The sequence below is a fragment of the Scomber japonicus genome, chromosome 15 (genome assembly GCF_027409825.1).
Source record: "Scomber japonicus isolate fScoJap1 chromosome 15, fScoJap1.pri, whole genome shotgun sequence".
Lineage (NCBI taxonomy): Eukaryota > Metazoa > Chordata > Actinopteri > Scombriformes > Scombridae > Scomber > Scomber japonicus.
In genome coordinates, this window is record NC_070592.1 from 3,146,410 (window position 1) to 3,157,950 (window position 11,541).

The window sequence follows — 11,541 nt, forward strand, 5'->3', positions numbered from 1 at the left end:
AGTGAGTTAAAACATGACTTTCAAATATCAAATATGTTTTTTAATTTATTTTATTTCACAAAAATGACATTTCATTAATCACCACGTCACGAGGAGGATTCATCATCATGACACACTGACTGGATTTATGCTTCTTATAACTGATAAATGTGGCGTTTAATACACTTTTATTATGACTTCTATGTTCAGAGGGTCAAAAGAAAGAAGAGAGACGGAGGAGATGTTATAGTTCATTTTCTTTTTTTATACTCATTTTTCTCCCCCATTTAAGAGCAATTCAGATCAACCAAAGTATTCTGTGTTAAATAAGACAGAAACTAAAACCCAGGTGCTCACACACATCACTATTAATGTGCATTGTATGCTTTGTTTGTTTGTATTTGTTACTTTTTATTTTTTCATTTACTTATTTATGACTTTCTGTCGTTATAACTTTTTCATTGTGTACTTTACTATGTAACTGACAGCACTTTGAAATCAGCACTATTGCACTTTAACCCCTTAAATGTCCATATATATTCATTATGATCAATCAAAACCACAATAACACCTCTGATCACTACTCAGCCATAAAGCTTAAACAAGCACAATGTACTGGAAGCTACATTAAGTGTGCAATACTATACATACTATACACTGTGATGCTATGGCTGTTATGATTATTTATTGTAATTGCCTCGTGTATTTATATATTTAGGAATTGTGCCGGTAACATCTGGCAGAAGAGACTATCAATGGAAATCAGCCCTGCTATGAAGTTTTTAGTTCTCTGAAAATGTTTAATGATGTACATTGTCCCTGTGGAGAAATAAATAAATAACTTAAGAGATGGAGGAGAAGAAGAGAGACGGTGGAGATGGAAGAGAAGAAGAGAGACGGAGGAGAAGAGGTGAAAAGGAGGAGATGAAGAGAGACGGAGGAGAAGAAGAGAGAAGAAGAGAGACGGAGGAGAAGAGGTGAAAAGGAGGAGAAGAAGAGAGACGGGGCAGAAGAAGAGAGACGGAGGAGAACAAGAGAGACAGAGGAGATGAAGAGAGACGGAGGAGATGAAGAGAGAAGAAGAGAGACGGAGGAGAGACGGAGAAGAAGAGAGATGGAGGAGAGATGGAGAAGAAGAGAGATGGAGGAGAAGAAGAGAGACAGAGGAGATGAAGAGACGGAGGAGAAGAAGACAGATGAAGGAGAAGAAGAGAGACGGAGGAGATGAAGGAGAAGAAGAGAGAGGGAGGAGAAGAAGAGAGACGGAGGAGAAGAAGAGAGACGGAGGAGATGAAGGGAGACGGAGAAGAAGAGACAGGAGATGAAGGGAGACAGAGAAGAAGAGAGACTGAGGAGAAGAAGAGAGATGGAGGAGAAGAAGAGAGACGGAGGAGAAGAAGAGAGAGACGGAGGAGAAGAAGAGAGATGGAGGAGAAGAAGAGAGAGGGAGGAGAAGAAGGTGCGTTAGCTGAGTTTGAGGCCCAGGCAGAGAGCCAGCTCGTTCTTCTGGATCTTTCCGTCTCCGTTAATGTCGCAGTGACCCATCAGAGCTTTCCTGAACTTATCCAGGTCTGTTCCTGTCAGGTCCGGCTGAGAGAGAGAGAGAGAGAGAGAGAGAGAGAGAGAGAGAGAGAGAGAGAGAGAGAGAGAGAGAGAGAGAGAGAGAACCACATTTCATGACATGTGGTATGTATCACTACAAACATATATATATACATATGTCTCGTCTTCTTCTGCTTATCCGGGGTCGGGTCGCGGGGGCAGCAGCCTAAGCAGAGAAGCCCAGACTTCCCTCTCCCCAGCCACTTCATCCAGCTCTTCACGGGGGACCCCGAGGCGTTCCCAGGCCAGCCGAGAGACATAGTCTCTCCAGCGTGTCTGGGGTCTCCTACCGGTGGGACGTGCCCTGAACACCTCACCAGGGAGGCGTCCGGGAGGCATCCTGACTAGATGCCTGAGCCACCTCATCTGGCTCCTCTCAACGCGGAGGAGCAGCGGATCTCCCTCCGGATAACTGAGCTTCTCACCCTATCTCTAAGGGAGAGCCCAGCCAGCCTATGGAGGAAGCTCATTTTTGACTCAATGTCCCCTGCCTCCCCCGGTACACGGTCAAAGCTCTCCCGGAGGTGGGAGTCCAACCCCTCTCGAGGAGACTGGGTCCAGACTGGTTCCAGAGCCCTTGCTGTGTGTCGAGGTGAGGCCGACTATATCTAGCCGGAACTTCTCAACCTCACGCACCAGCTCAGGCTCCTCCCCACCAGAGAAGTGACGTTTCATGTCCCTAGAGCTAGCTTCTGCAGCCGAGGGTCAGACCGCCAAGGTCCCCGCCTTCGGCTGCCACCCAGCCCTCTAGTCACCCGACCCCTTTGGCCCCTCCTACTGGTGGTGAGTCTGTGGGAGCGGGGTCCCATGCCCCCTTTCCGGGCTGTGCCCAGCTGGGCCCCATGGGTATACAGGCCCGGGCACCTAGGCGCTCGCCACCGAGCCCCACCCCCAGGCCTGGCTACCCTTTGTCTGGTCCCTCCCCCCGGACCTGTTTGCCATGGGAGACCCTACCAGGGGCATAAAAGCCCCCAACAACTGAGCTCCTGGGGTCATTGGGACACGCAAACCCCTCCACCACGATAAGGTGCTCAGGGAGGGGACATATATATATGTGTTTTTTATATATATATAATTCTGGTTTAAGTTACTTTTTCTGAATCTGACTCTTTTTTATTAAAATAGATTCAGGGCTTTTGAGAAAGCAGGGACATTTTACTCTGTTATTTAAATCACTCAGATGTCACATTTCAGGTATTCTTTGATATCTGATGAATTAAAACTATCACACATGATAACTTGTTGTTACCTTCACCAGCTCCATCATGTCCTTAACGAAGCCGTCCACCTCTGGTCCCTCCAACTCTCCTGTCTTACTCTATACACACACACACACACACACACACACACACACACACACACACACACACACACACACACACACACACACACACACACACACACACACACACACACACACACACACATTTATATACTATTTACTTACATGCGTTTAATTATATTCTTATAATGTAAACTGTTGTGAGAAAGTTTAATTTAATATCTTCACAGTGTTTGATTTTCATATATACTGTAAACTGTATTCACATATTCTAATTAATATCTTGGTTTATGGAGATTTAATTATCTGGTTTTTATATCTAAACAACAACAAACAACTTCCTTTCATAAAATCCTTATGGAGGGAAAAAATAATGTATAAATATATAAATGTGAGTATAAATAAATTCAAACTTACAACATCGTAGTGAGCAAAGATCTTCTCAAAGTCTCTCTTCCTGTCCTCCTGACTGCAGGCCTGAAACCAAACATGCATCATCATGAAACATCAGCTAAAAATTAACAAAATTAATAAAAATACACAAAATATAAATCATCAACAAATTTCCAAACTTACGTCCATCTTAAACTTCAGTAAGAAATTCTCCTTCAAGCACAAAATCCTGCAGAAAAAAAGAGTACAACTTGAGTTTAAATGATTTATGAAAGTAGTAAAATGAACAAATCTAGTGTAATAAAGTATTTTAACACTGTTTTTATTGTTACTGCTCACTGAAGAAGGAAACAGCTGAAAGCTCTGGAAACAGCGAGTAAGTGAAGCTTTACTTTATAATAATATGTGTTAGTACAATACTGTCTTTATTATCTTCATATTTAACAGTCTACATCAGGGGTGTCAAACATGCGGCCCGTGGGCCAGAACCGGCCCGCTGAGGGGAGCAATCCGGCCCACTTTCCTTCCTGTGTTCTTTTCCTTCCTTCCATCTGTCCTTCCTACCTTCCTTCTTTCCTCTCTTCGTTCCTTCCATCTGTCCTTCCTTCCTTCTTTCTTCCCTCGCTCCTTTCTTTCCTTCCTCCCTCCTTCCTTCCTTTTTTCCTTTCTTCGTTCCTTCCTTCCATCTGTCCTTCCTACCTTCATTCTTTCCTTCCTCCCTTCTGTCCTTCCTTCATTTCTTCCCTCTGTCCTCCCTTACTTCCTTCCTTCCATCTGTCTGTCCGTCCTTCACTGTCTGTCTTTCATACCTTTCTTCCCTCCTTCCTTTTGCCTGTCTTTCCTTCCTTCCCTTCATATTTCCTTCCTTCCCTTCTTATTTCCTTCCATCTTTTTAATGATCCGGCCAACATAAGATCAAATTGGTCTGTAATGTGTCCCTTGAATGAAAATGAGTTTGACACCTCTGGTCTACAAGTTAGTTTAACGCATTTTTAAATATGAAAAACTAATGTAATAGACTTAAATAATGTCTGAAATTGAAATTTGTATTTATTTTTGTTATATTTAGTCATGAATATTAATGACTCTTACCTGGCCAGATCATTTAAATCCAGTCTGCCGTCTCGGTTCTTATCAAACATTTTCATCTACAGGAAGAAAAAAAAAGGCAATGAAATGATTATTAGCCAATGAAAAAGCAGCTGAGTAACCCACCCCCCCCTTCCTCCAAACCCTTCTGACAGTTACCATGGTGACGGTGTACTCCTCCAGCTTTTCAGGGGTGATGGACTTTGTGTGTTGGACGAACAGATCGTGAAGGAAACCCTGAAGAGAAACACAGAAATAAAGAGAGACTCATTCAGCCTACTGCACATGCTCAGTAGGGTTTCCTCCCGATCGGCCCACAGGATTTACATTGTGATGATGTCACTGATTTTTAATAAATTCTCAGTTTTACATCATACATAATATAAAACCTCCATCCTGGCAGCAGTTTTACAGAAGTCTCTTTTAAATGGTGCTGTATGGGGAAGATGCTGAATAGCTGCAATACCGAGAGTGACCACTGGGGGGGGGGGGGGGGGGGAATCAGCGCTCTATTAGCTCTTATAACTCATCCATCTGATCCAGGGGTGTCAAACTCATTTTCATTCAAGGGCCACATACAGACCAATTTGATCTCATGTGGGCCAGATCATTAAAAAGATGGAAGGAAGGAACGAAAAGAAGACAGAAAGGAAAAATGGAAGAAAGGAAGGAAGGGAGGATGGAAGGAAGTAAGGAAGTAAGGAAGAAAGGACGGGCAGAATGAAGGAAGGAAGGACACATGGAAGGAAGTAAGGAAGGAAGGAAGAAAGGACGGACAGAATGAAGGAAGGAAGGACACATGGAAGGACAGAAGGAAGGAGAGATAGAAGGAAGAAAGGGATGAAGGACAGATAGAAGGAATGACAGAATGAAGGAAGGAAGGAAAAAAGAGAGGAAGGAAGGAGGGAAGAAAAGAGGGAAGGAAGGAAGAAAGGGAGGAAGGAAAGATGGAAGGAAAGGAACACAGAAAGAAAAGTGGGCCGGATTGGACTCCTCGGCGGGCCGGTTCTGGCCCACGGGCCGTATGTTTGACACCCACGATCTAATCACTACTAAAGGAGCAGTTTCAAGGTATTTCAGTTATTATAATTCATCCTCTGGGGAACATGAATGCGTGAACTAAAGTACAAACTACAGTGATCTTATTTAACAGTTATTGAGATATAAAGTCGGCCTCATGGTGGCGCTAGAGGGAAAGTCAGAGGGATTCTTCTTCTTGGGGAACGAATATGATGATAATCCATCTGATAGTTGTAATTAGTTTTTAAGATATTTTTGACTTGCTCATCTTGCCAACCTTTATCACTGACTCTTTTATGAATATAAAGAAAAGTTTAAACTCATCAGTTACCTTCAGCTCGATGTCTGAGATGTAACCGCTGCTGTCTGTGTCGTAGTTTCTCCAAATCTGCTCAAACAAGACAAAGAAACAACAATGATAATACAATAAATATCCCTTTAACTGACTCTCATTTAACCCTTTAATATTTAGATTTTAATATACTTTCCCACACACACACACTGTCCATCACTGTTTGACCTTTGACCCCTCCCTCACCCTCATGAACTCCACGCTGTTGTCCAGCGGCGTTTCTCTGCGGAACAGAAGCAGGAAGTTCTCCTCCTCAGGCAGGATCACAGTCGCCAACTTCAAAATAAAAGATTTACATCACCGTTCAGTTCAGAGGGCCGAGAGATGTGATGGTTTTAACTTGTTGACTCATAATGTCCAATACATGTATCATGAGATAAGTTGATAATTATTATGACAGGCCGTCTCCCAATCACACTCTTTCTTCATTTCCTCTCATAGTTAATCTTTACATACTGATCATATTCTGATTTATAATTAGTCTCTACACCAAGTCATATTTATAAATTCTCCATTAGTCATTAATAAATGTTTGATTCATCCTTCTATTTGATTAAAAGTCATTCACAATCACTATTTTATGGTCCAGTAGAACATTTTGTAGTTGAATACAACATGTTTGAATGTCAGATTTGTACTTTTGCATATTTAAAAATGTGTTTCAGCTGCACAAATTTTTTTTGTATATTTGGAAATTATTCATTAGGAAAAGTCGGGTTAAAATAAATGTGTATAGTGTTTAGTGTAGAGTCGAATTTGACCCTGAACAGTATGTAAGGGTTAAATTACAGCACCTTATGGGTTAGGGTTAGAGTCCCAACAATAAACCATGATGTCTCTGCTTTGAGTCCATTTGGAGACTTTTAATTCATCTTCATCTTCCTTGTTTCCTGTCATCTTTCTACTTCTGTCTATAATAATGTTTTTTTAAGTGAACATTAAGTCACATCTGTGTTTGAATGTTACCTCTTGATAAGTCCATATAGAGTCATGATGATGTTCATAATTATTGTCACAGGCATCAAACATAATTTAAGACTCACTTCCTGACATGAGATCTGTTTGGGACTAAACACCACGACTGCATTTCTAAACATTTCTAGAGTCGATGTGTGATCTTCTTTTCACCTCTTCGATCTGCAGTCGTCCGTCAGCTTTGGCGTCACACAATCTTTCTCTCAGTCTTCTGATCTTCTCCTCAGTTATCTCTCCTCTCTGGAAACAACATGGACAGGAAGTACTGTGTTGTATTTAAAGCATTAAATGTCTCTTCTTCTTCTGTGGTGTCTTAATCCCAACCACAGGCTAATATAAAGAGAATACATCCAAAACCACTAACAGTAAATCTCTAATTAGTTTTGCATACATAGAAAATAGGGATGCTCGATATTGACTTTTCTGCCGGTATTCCGATATTGTCCAACTCTTAATTTCCGATACCGAGATATTCAGGCTTTTTACCCCAAAACTGTTGGTGTGGTAACAACCTAACATATCTCCTATTGTGGAATTAACACATTATGCATTAAACATAAATGCAACATGGCTTTCCACATGTAAACACTGTCTGAGCAAAATAAGAGAACTACGTCAACTTAAGTTATGGAAAGTTTCCTGCAGTGGAAACGGCGCTCATAGCAGAGTAGCACCCGGTAGCACCCTGATAGGATCCACCGGACTCTGGCGGTGACGTCACAGAGGCGACTCGACGAAAACATCACGGAGAAAACGACAACGAGGGGGTAAACATCGGTTCCGGTTTGTGTGTTCGTGTACATGGCGGCAGACGCTATGAACTTGTTAGCATCGGTTAGCCATGATTAGCCACGGTTAGCCATGATTAGCGACTGTTAGTAACGGTTAGCAACGGTTAGCGACCAACGAATCTAGCATGTTGTTGTTGTTACACGTCATCAAGCGCGCGCAGGTAAACGTTCCATGCTGCGTTCATGTAGGCTCGGAAATGCTGAAGCCTACAGAACAAACATCGGTTTTAAAAAACCGATACCGATACTTCCCGGTATTACATTTTTAACTAAATATCAGCTGATATCCCCAATAGAAAATGATCAAAAATGCTTTGTTTTAAAAATACCCCAAAATTGTCCTAATAAAACGTACGATAAACGTATATATATATATATATATATATATATATATACGTTAATCTCTTTACCTTCATGCCGAGTGTTTCCATCATGTGATGAAAGAAAGAGTCCAGCTGCTTCTCTTCAATGTAACCGTTGTCTAAAAAAAAACACAAGCAGACATCTCATTGGGTCAACTGGACGAAAAACAGCTAAATATCTTAATATCTCAACATCAACAGCAGAATTAAAGGATAAACTTATTTTTAAACCATAAAATAATAACATCAGTGTTTTTTCACTTTACAAAATGAAGATTGTTTAGAAGAACTGAAATTAATCTTTAAATGATTTAATCCAAACTCATTTCACAGCTTTGACAGTTCAAAACAAATTTTCCCATGTGGATAATAAAGTATACTGTATCGTATTGTATCTTTAATTAAACATGAATTTTAAAAAGCTTTAAGTTATTAAATATAAGATACAGCCTTTCCTGTATCTCAAATGTTTTAATTATTGCCTTTCTTTTTAAAAAAACAAACAATACATAACAAACTTTGAGGATTGTACATTTTAATTTGAGATCAAATCAAGTTCTTTCTTTTTTCTCCCTGATTTCGGTTGTTAAATCTTAATTTCTTTGGTGTGGATTCATCAAACAGCAGCAACAGATAATTATTAAATCACATGTTAAGAAAATGTATTACAATCTCCTTTAAATAGGTCAGAAAATGTGAATTTCTGTAATAATAACCTGCATTTGTGTCGATATAACTCTTATATTACTCTTATTAATGCAACTGGCTGAATGCATGGTTTTATATTAATGATGCATTTAAAGGAGCATTTATAAAGAAAGAGTTCAGTGATAATAAAAAAGTAAAATATAAACTTTTTTCTCTCTTTTTACCGTCGACATCAAATGTTGCCAGATCTGTAAAAATCCTGCAGCGTCCAGACGGTTCAGAGCTCTGTCCATGGTGCTGAAACCAGTCAAAGGTTCAAGAGGATGGAACGACAACGAAGGAGAAAATAAAAGAGAGAAAAGCTTCTTCAAAGAAAAGAAGTGAAAGAAAGAAAGAAAAAGAGAGAGAGAGATGATTTGTTATCCTTGAAAAAAAAGGGGGGAAACTGATTTCAGCCTCAACACGTCCTGCTGAGATCAGGGATGAGAGAAAAGTGTTTCAACAGCTGGAGAGAGAGAGAGAGAGAGAGAGAGAGAGAGAGAGAGAGAGAAGAGAGAGAGAGAGAGAGAGAGAGAGAGAGAGAGAGAGAGAGAGAGAGAGAGAGGACACAGAGAGACAGAGAGAGACAGAGAGAGACAGAGAGACAGAGAGGAAGAGAGAGACAGAGAGAGAGAGAGCGAGGGGGGGAGGGAGAGAGAGAGAGAAAAAAGAAAAGAAAGGGAGAGAGAGAAAGAGAGAGAGAGAGAGAGACGGAGATGAGAGGAAGAGGGAGAGAGGAGAAAGAGAGAAGAGACAGAGAGGGAGGGAGAGAGAGAGAGAGAGAGAGAGAGAGAGAGAGAGAGAGAGAGAGAGAGAGAGAGAGAGAGAGAGAGAGAGAGAGAGAGAGAGAGAGAGAGAGAGAGAGAGAGAGAGAGAGAGAGAGAGAGGGAGAGAGAGAGGGAGGAGAGAGAGGGAGAGAGAGAGAGAGAGGAGAGAGACACAGAGAGAGAGAGAGAGACACAGAGAGAGAGAGACAGAGAGAAAGAGAAAGAAAGAGAGAGAGATAGAGAGAGAGAGAGAGACAGACAGAAACCAGTTTAACCAGTAAACAGATTTATTGGTATAAAACATATAAAAAACAGTTTTTTGTTCGTTTGACATAAAAAACAATAAAAACATTTTATTTCTTTAAACTGAAAAATATTTTCCCAATAAAATAAAAAATAAAAACCATCACCATGTATTTAAAAAAAAAGGTGTAATTGAATACAGATTTATAATAACTGAAGATTTAAAGCTCATGATATAAAATAAAGGAGTTATAATATTAACACATCTTTAACGTTAGTACAATATTTACACATGATGAGTCAGCACAAACATTATTCAAACATTTACACTTTAAATATTCATACCAGCAAATAAACTCTTTATTATATTTAAATGTATGACCAACACAAAAAAATCCCAAACTAATGACAGTAATTGATCCCATGTAAAGAAAAGATGAATATTATATTTTATATTTTTGCTCTCAGGTGTATTTTTTAACCCTTTACATGCTGCTCAAAGTAAAAACATCATATACATATATTTATTTTAGCAAGACTTTTCCTTTTAACCCCCTCCTGTTGTCCTCCAGTCAAGGAAGGAAGGGAGGGAGGGAGGAAGGAAGGATAGAAGGGAGGCAGAAAGAGGAAAGAAGGAAGGAAGGATAGAAGGGAGGAAGAAAGAGGAAGGAAAGGAGGATGGAAGGGAGGAAGGATGGAAGGAAAGCAGGAAGGAAGAATGGAAGGGAGGAATAAAGAGGAAGGGAAGGGAGGAAAGATGGAAGGAAGGAAGGACAGAAGGAGGAAAGGAAGGGAAGGGAGGAAAGATGGAAGGAAGGAAGGACAGAAGGGAGGAAGAAAGAGGAAGGATGGAAGGGAGGAAGAAAGAGGAAGGGAGGGAGGGAGGATGGAAGGATGGAAGGGAGGAAGGAAGAAGGGAGGGAGGAATAAAGAGGAAGGAAAGGAAGCAAGGACAGAGGAAAGAAGGAAGTAAGGACATTAACAGGGAGGAAGGAAGGGAGGGAGGAAGGAAGGAAGGAAAGAAGGACAGAGGAAAGAAGGAAGGGAGGGAGGAAGTAAGGAAGGAAGGAAGGAAGGAAGGATAGAAGGGAGGAAGAAAGAGGAAGGAAAGAAGGATGGAAGGGAGGAAGGAAGGAAGGAAGGGAGGGAGGAATAAAGAGGAAGGGAAGGAAGCAAGGACAGAGGAAAGAAGGAAGTAAGGACGGTAGCAGGGAGGAAGGAAGGAAGGAAGGAAAGAAGGACAGAGGAAAGAAGGAAGGAAGGAAGTAAGGAAAGAAGGACAGAGGAAAGAAGGGAGGAAGGAAGGGAGGAACAGTCAAAACACACGGGGTCAATTTGACCAGGAGGACGACACAAGGTTAAAGTGACTCAGAAGAAAGAAAAATGGGAATAAAATGCTTCTTTTTTTAAAATGTTTGTGCAGCTAATTGACTTTTTTATGTTATTAAATGAACAAAATGAACCTTTATTTAATAATTAAACTAAAAATCAGCATTTAAATAATGTCTTTTTTCCTTCAGATGTATTAATGAGTGATGATGAATATGAACAGTATGTAAAGGGTTAACATGTATATGTATGCTGTACATTAATGCTGTACATTAATAAACAGTTGAAATGTTTTTATATATTTATTATAAACTGTTAATAACTGCTTATAAATGCTAAATACTGAACTCTGACTCTGTAAAAACTGGCCGTTAAACATTATACACTGTAAAATATACTCTTTATCTGACTCCCATCATATTTACTGAGCCTTTAAAATAAAATAAACTAATATATTTAACCCCCTCCATGCTGTTCAGAGTCACATTTAACCCATATTTAACATTTTAAAGCTGTAAAAACATCATATACATATTTATTTTAACCAGACTGTTCCTTTAATGTGACTCAGAATAAACAAAAATAGGAATAAAATGCTTTTTTTTTTAAATTTGTGCAGCTAATAGACATTTTTATGTTACTAAATGAACAAATTTGACCCATATTTAAT

At 40.1% G+C, this 11,541-nt stretch overlaps 1 pseudogene; it reads right to left on the bottom strand.

Annotated features, from left to right (window-relative positions):
- Positions 1 to 1,319: 1,319 nt before the first annotated feature.
- LOC128374362 (secretagogin-like) lies at positions 1,320 to 8,786 on the bottom strand (annotated as a pseudogene).
- Between the last annotated feature and the right edge of the window lie 2,755 nt (positions 8,787 to 11,541).